Raw genomic sequence first — 11,370 nt, 5'->3', positions numbered from 1 at the left:
AGTATAAATGGGTGGTTAATGGTCGGCACAGACTGTTTCAGTGCTGTATCTCTAAACTAAATCTACAGTGTGGGATTGAAGCACTCAGATTGGCTCCTAATATTTCTTGGATATGAATAAATTCTGATTGAATTTGTAATCACTCAGGATCAGGGTTTATTCAAGTGGATTCATAGAGGCTGAAATTAACGGACAGTATTTATTAACATCAGGATAGCAAGGTTTTTATTTGCACTTCTGTGCCCTAGTGTAAAATGGGAGAATGAGCTAGCATCATGTTAAACATCTCTCCCAGTTTTATTTCTATTCATCAATGGGGAGAGCTGTAAAACAGGCGACTATCACACTATCAGCACATTATTTCACAAAGTCAAGGTGTAGGAATATAGAAACAGATGGAGGCCATTCAGCCCCTCAAGCCTGTTCCACCATTCAATGAGATCATAGCTGATCTGTGACCTAACTCCATATACCCGCCTTTGACCCATATCCCGTAATGTCATAATGAACAAAAACCTATCAATCTTAGGTTTAAAATTTACAATTGATTGATCATCGATTGCCGTTAGTGGAAGTGATTTCCAAACTTCTACCCACTTTGTGTGTAGAAGTGTTTCCTAATTTCATCCCTGAAAGGTCTGGCTCTAATTTTAAGACTCCGCCCCTTAGTCTGAGACTCCACAACTAGTGGAAATAGTTTCTCTTGATCTACACTATCTGTTCCCCTTAATATCTTGAAAACTTTGATCAAATCACTCCTTAACCCTCTAACATCCAGGCAATACAATTCTAGTTTGTGTAATCTCTCCTCGTAATTTATCCCTTTCAGTCTGGGTATCATTCTTGTAAACCTACATTGCACACCCTCCAAGGCCAATATATCCCTCCGAAGGTGTGATGCCCAGAACTGCTCACAGTAACTCCAGCTGTGGTCTAACCAGAGCTTTGTATAACTGAAGCATGACTGCTACCCCTTTGTATTCTAGTCCTCGAGATACAAAGGCCAGCATTTCATTAGCCTTTTTGATTACTTTATGCCGACACCCAGCAGTACCAACAGCTCCCTGACTGAATTTACTTCTTCACTGCTTTTCCTTTTAAATGTCTAACGATACCCTCCTGAGTGAGAAACTTGGCAAAGTGAAGCCAACCAGACATCGAGCTGAATAGCAAGGTCCCCTTGGTGATATTTCTGTGAGCATGAGAGCCTGTGATTCACTTTTATGTGATTTTAATAACATACAATATGCATGCAATGGTGAAATGATATGTTATTTATTTTTAGACATGTCTTCTGCTTGATGTTACTGGTTACTGAGAGCAGCTCGTTTCTGTTCCCAGCAACTGCAAGGCTACCATCATTCGATCAACAGAATTCGGCTGTTTTGGTGACAATGGGAGATTGTGTGGATGCAGACTCCAAATGTCGATCCTCACTCAGCAGGAACATGCTGTCCCAGTCTAGATCCTCACTCAGCAGGAACATGCTGTCCCAGTCTAGATCCTCACTCAGCAGGAACATGCTGTCCCAGTGTCGATGCTCACTCAGCAGGAACATGCTGTCCCAGTGTCGATCCTCACTCAGCAGGAACATGCTGTCCCAGTCTAGATCCTCACTCAGCAGGGAACATGCTGTCCCAGTCTAGATCCTCACTCAGCAGGAACATGCTGTTCCAGTCTAGATCCTCACTCAGCAGGAACATGTTGTCCCAGTGTCGATCCTCACTCAGCAGGAACATGCTGTCCCAGTCTAGATCTTCACTCAGCAGGAACATGCTGTCCCAGTGTCGATCCTCACTCAGCAGGAACATGCTGTCCCAGTCTAGATCTTCACTCAGCAGGAACATGCTGTCCCAGTCTAGATCCTCACTCAGCAGGAACATGCTGTCCCAATCTAGATCCTCACTCAGCAGGAACATGCTGTCCCAGTGTCGATCCTCACTCAGCAGGAACATGTTGTCCCAGTGTCGATCCTCACTCAGCAGGAACATGCTGTCCCAGTCTAGATCCTCACTCAGCAGGAACATGCTGTCCCAGTGTCGATCCTCACTCAGCAGGAACATGCTGTCCCAGTCTAGATCCTCACTCAGCAGGAACATGCTGTCCCAGTCTAGATCCTCACTCAGCAGGGAACATGCTGTCCCAGTCTAGATCCTCACTCAGCAGGAACATGCTGTCCCAGTGTCGATCTTCACTCAGCAGGGAACATGCTGTCCCAGTCTAGATCCTCACTCAGCAGGAACATGCTGTCCCAGTCTAGATCCTCACTCAGCAGGAACATGCTGTCCCAGTCTAGATCCTCACTCAGCAGGGAACATGCTGTCCCAGTCTAGATCCTCACTCAGCAGGAACATGCTGTCTCAGTCTAGATCCTCACACAGCAGGAACATGCTGTTCCAGTCTAGATCCTCACTCAGCAGGAACATGCTGTCCCAGTGTCGATCTTCACTCAGCAGGGAACATGCTGTCCCAGTCTAGATCCTCACTCAGCAGGAACATGCTGTCCCAGTCTAGATCCTCACTCAGCAGGGAACATGCTGTCCCAGTCTAGATCCTCACTCAGCAGGAACATGCTGTCCCAGTCCAGATCCTCACTCAGCAGGAACATGCTGTCTCAGTCTAGATCCTCACTCAGCAGGGAACATGCTGTCCCAGTCTAGATCCTCACTCAGCAGGAACATGCTGTCCCAGTCTAGATCCTCACTCAGCAGGAACATGCTGTCCCAGTCTAGATCCTCACTCAGCAGGAACATGCTGTCCCAGTCTAGATCCTCACTCAGCAGGGAACATGCTGTCCCAGTCTAGATCCTCACTCAGCAGGAACATGCTTTCTCAGTCTAGATCCTCACACAGCAGGAACATGCTGTCCCAGTCTAGATCCTCACTCAGCAGGGAACATGCTGTCCCAGTCTAGATCCTCACACAGCAGGAACATGCTGTCCCAGTCTAGATCCTCACTCAGCAGGAACATGCTGTCCCAGTCTAGATCCTCACTCAGCAGGGAACATGCTGTGCCAGTCTAGATCCTCACTCAGCTGGAACATGCTGTCCCAGTCTAGATCCTCACTCAGCAGGAACATGCTGTCCCAGTCTAGATCCTCACTCAGCAGGGAACATGCTGTCCCAGTCTAGATCCTCACTCAGCAGGAACATGCTGTCCCAGTGTCGATCTTCACTCAGCAGGGAACATGCTGTCCCAGTCTAGATCCTCACTCAGCAGGAACATGCTGTCCCAGTCTAGATCCTCACTCAGCAAGAACATGCTGTCCCAGTCTAGATCCGCACTCAGCAGGGAACATGCTGTCCCAGTCTAGATCCTCACTCAGCAGGAACATGCTGTCCCAGTCTAGATCCTCACTCAGCAGGGAACATGCTGTCCCAGTCTAGATCCTCACTCAGCAGGAAAATGCTGTCCCAGTCTAGATCCTCACTCAGCAGGGAACATGCTGTCCCAGTCTAGATCCTCACTCAGCAGGGAACATGCTGTCCCAGTCTAGATCCTCACTCAGCAAGGAACATGCTGTCCCAGTCTAGATCCTCACTCAGCAGGGAACATGCTGTTCCAGTCTAGATCCTCACTCAGCAGGGAACATGCTGTCCCAGTGTCGATCTTCACTCAGCAAGGAACATGCTGTCCCAGTCTAGATCCTCACACAGCAGGAACATGCTGTTCCAGTCTAGATCCTCACTCAGTAGGAACATGCTGTCCCAGTCCAGATCCTCACACAGCAGGAACATGCTGTCCCAGTCTAGATCCTCACTCAGCAGGGAACATGCTGTCCCAGTCTAGATCCTCACTCAGCAGGAACATGCTGTCCCAGTGTCGATCCTCACTCAGCAGGAACATGTTGTCCCAGTGTCGATCCTCACTCAGCAGGAACATGCTGTCCCAGTCTAGATCCTCACTCAGCAGGAACATGCTGTCCCAATCTAGATCCTCACTCAGCAGGAACATGCTGTCCCAGTGTCGATCCTCACTCAGCAGGAACATGTTGTCCCAGTGTCGATCCTCACTCAGCAGGAACATGCTGTCCCAGTCTAGATCCTCACTCAGCAGGAACATGCTGTCCCAGTGTCGATCCTCACTCAGCAGGAACATGCTGTCCCAGTCTAGATCCTCACTCAGCAGGAACATGCTGTCCCAGTCTAGATCCTCACTCAGCAGGAACATGCTGTCCCAGTCTAGATCCTCACTCAGCAGGAACATGCTGTCCCAGTGTCGATCTTCACTCAGCAGGGAACATGCTGTCCGAGTCTAGATCCTCACTCAGCAGGAACATGCTGTCCCAGTCTAGATCCTCACTCAGCAGGAACATGCTGTCCCAGTCTAGATCCTCACTCAGCAGGGAACATGCTGTCCCAGTCTCGATCCTCACTCAGCAGGAACATGCTGTCTCAGTCCAGATCCTCACACAGCAGGAACATGCTGTTCCAGTCTAGATCCTCACTCAGCAGGAACATGCTGTCCCAGTGTCGATCTTCACTCAGCAGGGAACATGCTGTCCCAGTCTAGATCCTCACTCAGCAGGAACATGCTGTCCCAGTCCAGATCCTCACTCAGCAGGAACATGCTGTCTCAGTCTAGATCATCACTCAGCAGGGAACATGCTGTCCCAGTCTAGATCCTCACTCAGCAGGAACATGCTGTCCCAGTCTAGATCCTCACTCAGCAGGAACATGCTGTCCCAGTCTAGATCTTCACTCAGCAGGAACATGCTGTCCCAGTCTAGATCCTCACTCAGCAGGGAACATGTTGTCCCAGTCTAGATCCTCACTCAGCAGGAACATGCTGTCCCAGTCTTGATCCTCACTCAGCAGGAACATGCTGTCCCAGTCTAGATCCTCACTCAGCAGGGAACATGCTGTCCCAGTCTAGATCCTCACAGCAGGAACATGCTGTCCCAGTCTAGATCCTCACTCAGCAGGGAACATGCTGTCCCAGTCTAGATCCTCACTCAGCAGGGAACATGCTGTCCCAGTCTAGATCCTCACTCAGCAGGAACATGCTGTCTCAGTCTAGATCCTCACACAGCAGGAACATGCTGTTCCAGTCTAGATCCTCACTCAGCAGGAACATGCTGTCCCAGTCTAGATCCTCACACAGCAGGAACATGCTGTCCCAGTCTAGATCCTCACTCAGCAGGAACATGCTGTCCCAGTCTAGATCCTCACTCAGCAGGAACATGCTGTCCCAGTCTAGATCCTCACTCAGCAGGGAACATGCTGTCCCAGTCTAGATCATCACTCAGCAGGAACATGCTGTCCCAGTCTAGATCCTCACAGCAGGAACATGCTGTCCCAGTCTAGATCCTCACTCAGCAGGGAACATGCTGTCCCAGTCTAGATCCTCACTCAGCAGGAACATGCTGTCCCAGTGTCGATCTTCACTCAGCAGGGAACATGCTGTCCCAATCTAGATCCTCACTCAGCAGGAACATGCTGTCCCAGTCTAGATCCTCACTCAGCAAGAACATGCTGTCCCAGTCTAGATCCTCACTCAGCAGGGAACATGCTGTCCCAGTCTAGATCCTCACTCAGCAGGAACATGCTGTCCCAGTCTAGATCCTCACTCAGCAGGGAACATGCTGTCCCAGTCTAGATCCTCACTCAGCAGGAACATGCTGTCCCAGTCTAGATCCTCACTCAGCAGGGAACATGCTGTCCCAGTCTAGATCCTCACTCAGCAGGGAACATGCTGTCCCAGTCTAGATCCTCACTCAGCAGGGAACATGCTGTCCCAGTCTAGATCCTCACTCAGCAGGGAACATGCTGTCCCAGTCTAGATCCTCACTCCGGAGGAACATGCTGTTCCAGTCTAGATCCTCACTCAGTAGGAACATGCTGCCCCAGTCTAGATCCTCACACAGCAGGAACATGCTGTCCCAGTCTAGATCCTCACTCAGCAGGGAACATGCTGTCCCAGTCTAGATCCTCACTCAGCAGGAACATGCTGTCCCAGTCTAGATCCTCACTCAGCAGGAACATGCTGTCCCAGTCTAGATCCTCACTCAGCAGGGAACATGCTGTCCCAGTCTAGATCCTCACTCAGCAGGAACATGCTGTCCCAGTCTAGATCCTCACTCAGCAGGGAACATGCTGTCCCAGTCTAGATCTTCACTCAGCAGGAACATGCTGTTCCAGTCTAGATCCTCACTCAGCAGGGAACATGCTGTCCCAGTCTAGATCCTCACTCAGCAGGAACATGCTGTCTCAGTCTAGATCCTCACACAGCAGGAACATGCTGTTCCAGTCTAGATCCTCACTCAGCAGGAACATGCTTTCCCAGTGTCGATCTTCACTCAGCAGGGAACATGCTGTCCCAGTCTACATCCTCACTCAGCAGGAACATGCTGTCCCAGTCTAGATCCTCACTCAGCAGGGAACATGCTGTCCCAGTCCAGATCCTCACTCAGCAGGAACATGCTGTCTCAGTCTAGATCCTCACTCAGCAGGGAACATGCTGTCCCAGTCTAGATCCTCACTCAGCAGGGAACATGCTGTCCCAGTCTAGATCCTCACTCAGCAGGAACATGCTGTCTCAGTCTAGATCCTCACACAGCAGGAACATGCTGTTCCAGTCTAGATCCTCACTCAGCAGGAACATGCTGTCCCAGTGTCGATCTTCACTCAGCAGGGAACATGCTGTCCCAGTCTAGATCCTCACTCAGCAGGAACATGCTGTCCCAGTCTAGATCCTCACTCAGCAGGGAACATGCTGTCCCAGTCTAGATCCTCACTCAGCAGGAACATGCTGTCCCAGTCCAGATCCTCACTCAGCAGGAACATGCTGTCTCAGTCTAGATCATCACTCAGCAGGGAACATGCTGTCCCAGTCTAGATCCTCACTCAGCAGGAACATGCTGTCCCAGTCTAGATCCTCACTCAGCAGGAACATGCTGTCCCAGTCTAGATCCTCACTCAGCAGGGAACATGCTGTCCCAGTCTAGATCCTCACTCAGCAGGAACATGCTGTCCCAGTCTAGATCCTCACTCAGCAGGGAACATGCTGTCCCAGTCTAGATCCTCACTCAGCAGGGAACATGCTGTCCCAGTCTAGATCCTCACAGCAGGAACATGCTGTCCCAGTCTAGATCCTCACTCAGCAGGGAACATGCTGTCCCAGTCTAGATCCTCACACAGCAGGAACATGCTGTCCCAGTCTAGATCCTCACTCAGCAGGGAACATGCTGTCCCAGTCTAGATCCTCACTCAGCAGGAACATGCTGTCCCAGTCCAGATCCTCACTCAGCAGGAACATGCTGTCTCAGTCTAGATCATCACTCAGCAGGGAACATGCTGTCCCAGTCTAGATCCTCACTCAGCAGGAACATGCTGTCCCAGTCTAGATCCTCACTCAGCAGGAGCATGCTGTCCCAGTCTAGATCCTCACACAGCAGGAACATGCTGTGCCAGTCTAGATCCTCACTCAGCAGGAACATGCTGTCCCAGTCTAGATCCTCACTCAGCAGGAACATGCTGTCCCAGTCTAGATCCTCACTCAGCAGGGAACATGCTGTCCCAGTCTAGATCCTCACTCAGCAGGAACATGCTGTCCCAGTCTAGATCCTCACTCAGCAGGAACATGCTGTCCCAGTCTAGATCCTCACTCAGCAGGGAACATGCTGTCCCAGTCTAGATCCTCACTCAGCAGGAACATGCTGTCCCAGTGTCGATCTTCACTCAGCAGGGAACATGCTGTCCCAGTCTAGATCCTCACTCAGCAGGAACATGCTGTCCCAGTCTAGATCCTCACTCAGCAAGAACATGCTATCCCAGTCTAGATCCGCACTCAGCAGGGAACATGCTGTCCCAGTCTAGATCCTCACTCAGCAGGAACATGCTGTCCCAGTCTAGATCCTCACTCAGCAGGGAACATGCTGTCCCAGTCTAGATCCTCACTCAGCAGGAGCATGCTGTCCCAGTCTAGATCCTCACTCAGCAGGGAACATGCTGTCCCAGTCTAGATCCTCACTCAGCAGGGAACATGCTGTCCCAGTCTAGATCCTCACTCAGCAGGGAACATGCTGTCCCAGTCTAGATCCTCACTCAGCAGGGAACATGCTGTCCCAGTCTAGATCCTCACTCAGCAGGAACATGCTGTTCCAGTCTAGATCCTCACTCAGTAGGAACATGCTGCCCCAGTCTAGATCCTCACACAGCAGGAACATGCTGTCCCAGTCTAGATCCTCACTCAGCAGGGAACATGCTGTCCCAGTCTAGATCCTCACTCAGCAGGAACATGCTGTCCCAGTCTAGATCCTCACTCAGCAGGAACATGCTGTCCCAGTCTAGATCCTCACTCAGCAGGGAACATGCTGTCCCAGTCTAGATCCTCACTCAGCAGGAACATGCTGTCCCAGTCTAGATCCTCACTCAGCAGGGAACATGCTGTCCCAGTCTAGATCTTCACTCAGCAGGAACATGCTGTTCCAGTCTAGATCCTCACTCAGCAGGGAACATGCTGTCCCAGTCTAGATCCTCACTCAGCAGGAACATGCTGTCTCAGTCTAGATCCTCACACAGCAGGAACATGCTGTTCCAGTCTAGATCCTCACTCAGCAGGAACATGCTGTCCCAGTGTCGATCTTCACTCAGCAGGGAACATGCTGTCCCAGTCTAGATCCTCACTCAGCAGGAACATGCTGTCCCAGTCTAGATCCTCACTCAGCAGGGAACATGCTGTCCCAGTCTAGATCCTCACTCAGCAGGAACATGCTGTCCCAGTCCAGATCATCACTCAGCAGGAACATGCTGTCTCAGTCTAGATCCTCACTCAGCAGGGAACATGCTGTCCCAGTCTAGATCCTCACTCAGCAGGAACATGCTGTCCCAGTCTAGATCCTCACTCAGCAGGAACATGCTGTTCCAGTCTAGATCCTCACTCAGCAGGAACATTCTTTCCCAGTGTCGATCTTCACTCAGCAGGGAACATGCTGTCCCAGTCTAGATCCTCACTCAGCAGGAACATGCTGTCCCAGTCTAGATCCTCACTCAGCAGGGAACATGCTGTCCCAGTCTAGATCCTCACTCAGCAGGGAACATGCTGTCCCAGTCTAGATCCTCACTCAGCAGGAACATGCTGTCCCAGTCTAGATCCTCACTCAGCAGGAACATGCTGTCCCAGTCTAGATCCTCACTCAGCAGGGAACATGCTGTCCCAGTCTAGATCCTCACTCAGCAGGAACATGCTGTCCCAGTCTAGATCCTCACTCAGCAGGGAACATGCTGTCCCAGTCCAGATCCTCACTCAGCAGGAACATGCTGTCTCAGTCTAGATCCTCACTCAGCAGGGAACATGCTGTCCCAGTCTAGATCCTCACTCAGCAGGGAACATGCTGTCCCAGTCTAGATCCTCACTCAGCAGGAACATGCTGTCTCAGTCTAGATCCTCACACAGCAGGAACATGCTGTTCCAGTCTAGATCCTCACTCAGCAGGAACATGCTGTCCCAGTGTCGATCTTCACTCAGCAGGGAACATGCTGTCCCAGTCTAGATCCTCACTCAGCAGGAACATGCTGTCCCAGTCTAGATCCTCACTCAGCAGGGAACATGCTGTCCCAGTCTAGATCCTCACTCAGCAGGAACATGCTGTCCCAGTCCAGATCCTCACTCAGCAGGAACATGCTGTCCCAGTCTAGATCCTCACTCAGCAGGGAACATGCTGTCCCAGTCTAGATCCTCACTCAGCAGGGAACATGCTGTCCCAGTCTAGATCCTCACTCAGCAGGAACATGCTGTCCCAGTCTAGATCCTCACTCAGCAGGAACATGCTGTCCCAGTCTAGATCCTCACTCAGCAGGGAACATGCTGTCCCAGTCTAGATCCTCACTCAGCAGGAACATGCTGTCCCAGTCTAGATCCTCACTCAGCAGGGAACATGCTGTCCCAGTCTAGATCCTCACTCAGCAGGGAACATGCTGTCCCAGTCTAGATCCTCACAGCAGGAACATGCTGTCCCAGTCTAGATCCTCACTCAGCAGGGAACATGCTGTCCCAGTCTAGATCCTCACACAGCAGGAACATGCTGTCCCAGTCTAGATCCTCACTCAGCAGGGAACATGCTGTCCCAGTCTAGATCCTCACTCAGCAGGAACATGCTGTCCCAGTCCAGATCCTCACTCAGCAGGAACATGCTGTCTCAGTCTAGATCATCACTCAGCAGGGAACATGCTGTCCCAGTCTAGATCCTCACTCAGCAGGAACATGCTGTCCCAGTCTAGATCCTCACTCAGCATGAGCATGCTGTCCCAGTCTAGATCCTCACACAGCAGGAACATGCTGTGCCAGTCTAGATCCTCACTCAGCAGGAACATGCTGTCCCAGTCTAGATCCTCACTCAGCAGGAACATGCTGTCCCAGTCTAGATCCTCACTCAGCAGGGAACATGCTGTCCCAGTCTAGATCCTCACTCAGCAGGAACATGCTGTCCCAGTCTAGATCCTCACTCAGCAGGAACATGCTGTCCCAGTCTAGATCCTCACTCAGCAGGGAACATGCTGTCCCAGTCTAGATCCTCACTCAGCAGGAACATGCTGTCCCAGTGTCGATCTTCACTCAGCAGGGAACATGCTGTCCCAGTCTAGATCCTCACTCAGCAGGAACATGCTGTCCCAGTCTAGATCCTCACTCAGCAAGAACATGCTGTCCCAGTCTAGATCCGCACTCAGCAGGGAACATGCTGTCCCAGTCTAGATCCTCACTCAGCAGGAACATGCTGTCCCAGTCTAGATCCTCACTCAGCAGGGAACATGCTGTCCCAGTCTAGATCCTCACTCAGCAGGAGCATGCTGTCCCAGTCTAGATCCTCACTCAGCAGGGAACATGCTGTCCCAGTCTAGATCCTCTCTCAGCAGGGAACATGCTGTCCCAGTCTAGATCCTCACGCAGCAGGGAACATGCTGTCCCAGTCTAGATCCTCACTCAGCAGAAAACATGCTGTCCCAGTCTAGATCCTCACTCAGCAGGAACATGCTGTTCCAGTCTAGATCCTCACTCAGTAGGAACATGCTGCCCCAGTCTAGATCCTCACACAGCAGGAACATGCTGTCCCAGTCTAGATCCTCACTCAGCAGGGAACATGCTGTCCCAGTCTAGATCCTCACTCAGCAGGAACATGCTGTCCCAGTCTAGATCCTCACTCAGCAGGAACATGCTGTCCCAGTCTAGATCCTCACTCAGCAGGGAACATGCTGTCCCAGTCTAGATCCTCACTCAGCAGGAACATGCTGTCCCAGTCTAGATCCTCACTCAGCAGGGAACATGCTGTCCCAGTCTAGATCTTCACTCAGCAGGAACATGCTGTTCCAGTCTAGATCCTCACTCAGCAGGGAACATGCTGTCCCAGTCTAGATCCTCACTCAGCAGGAACA

This window comes from Heterodontus francisci, chromosome 30 (genome assembly GCF_036365525.1).
Source record: "Heterodontus francisci isolate sHetFra1 chromosome 30, sHetFra1.hap1, whole genome shotgun sequence".
Classification (NCBI taxonomy): Eukaryota; Metazoa; Chordata; class Chondrichthyes; order Heterodontiformes; family Heterodontidae; genus Heterodontus; species Heterodontus francisci.
The sequence above is the reverse complement of the archived record's forward strand: the minus strand, read 5'-3'. Positions refer to the sequence as shown.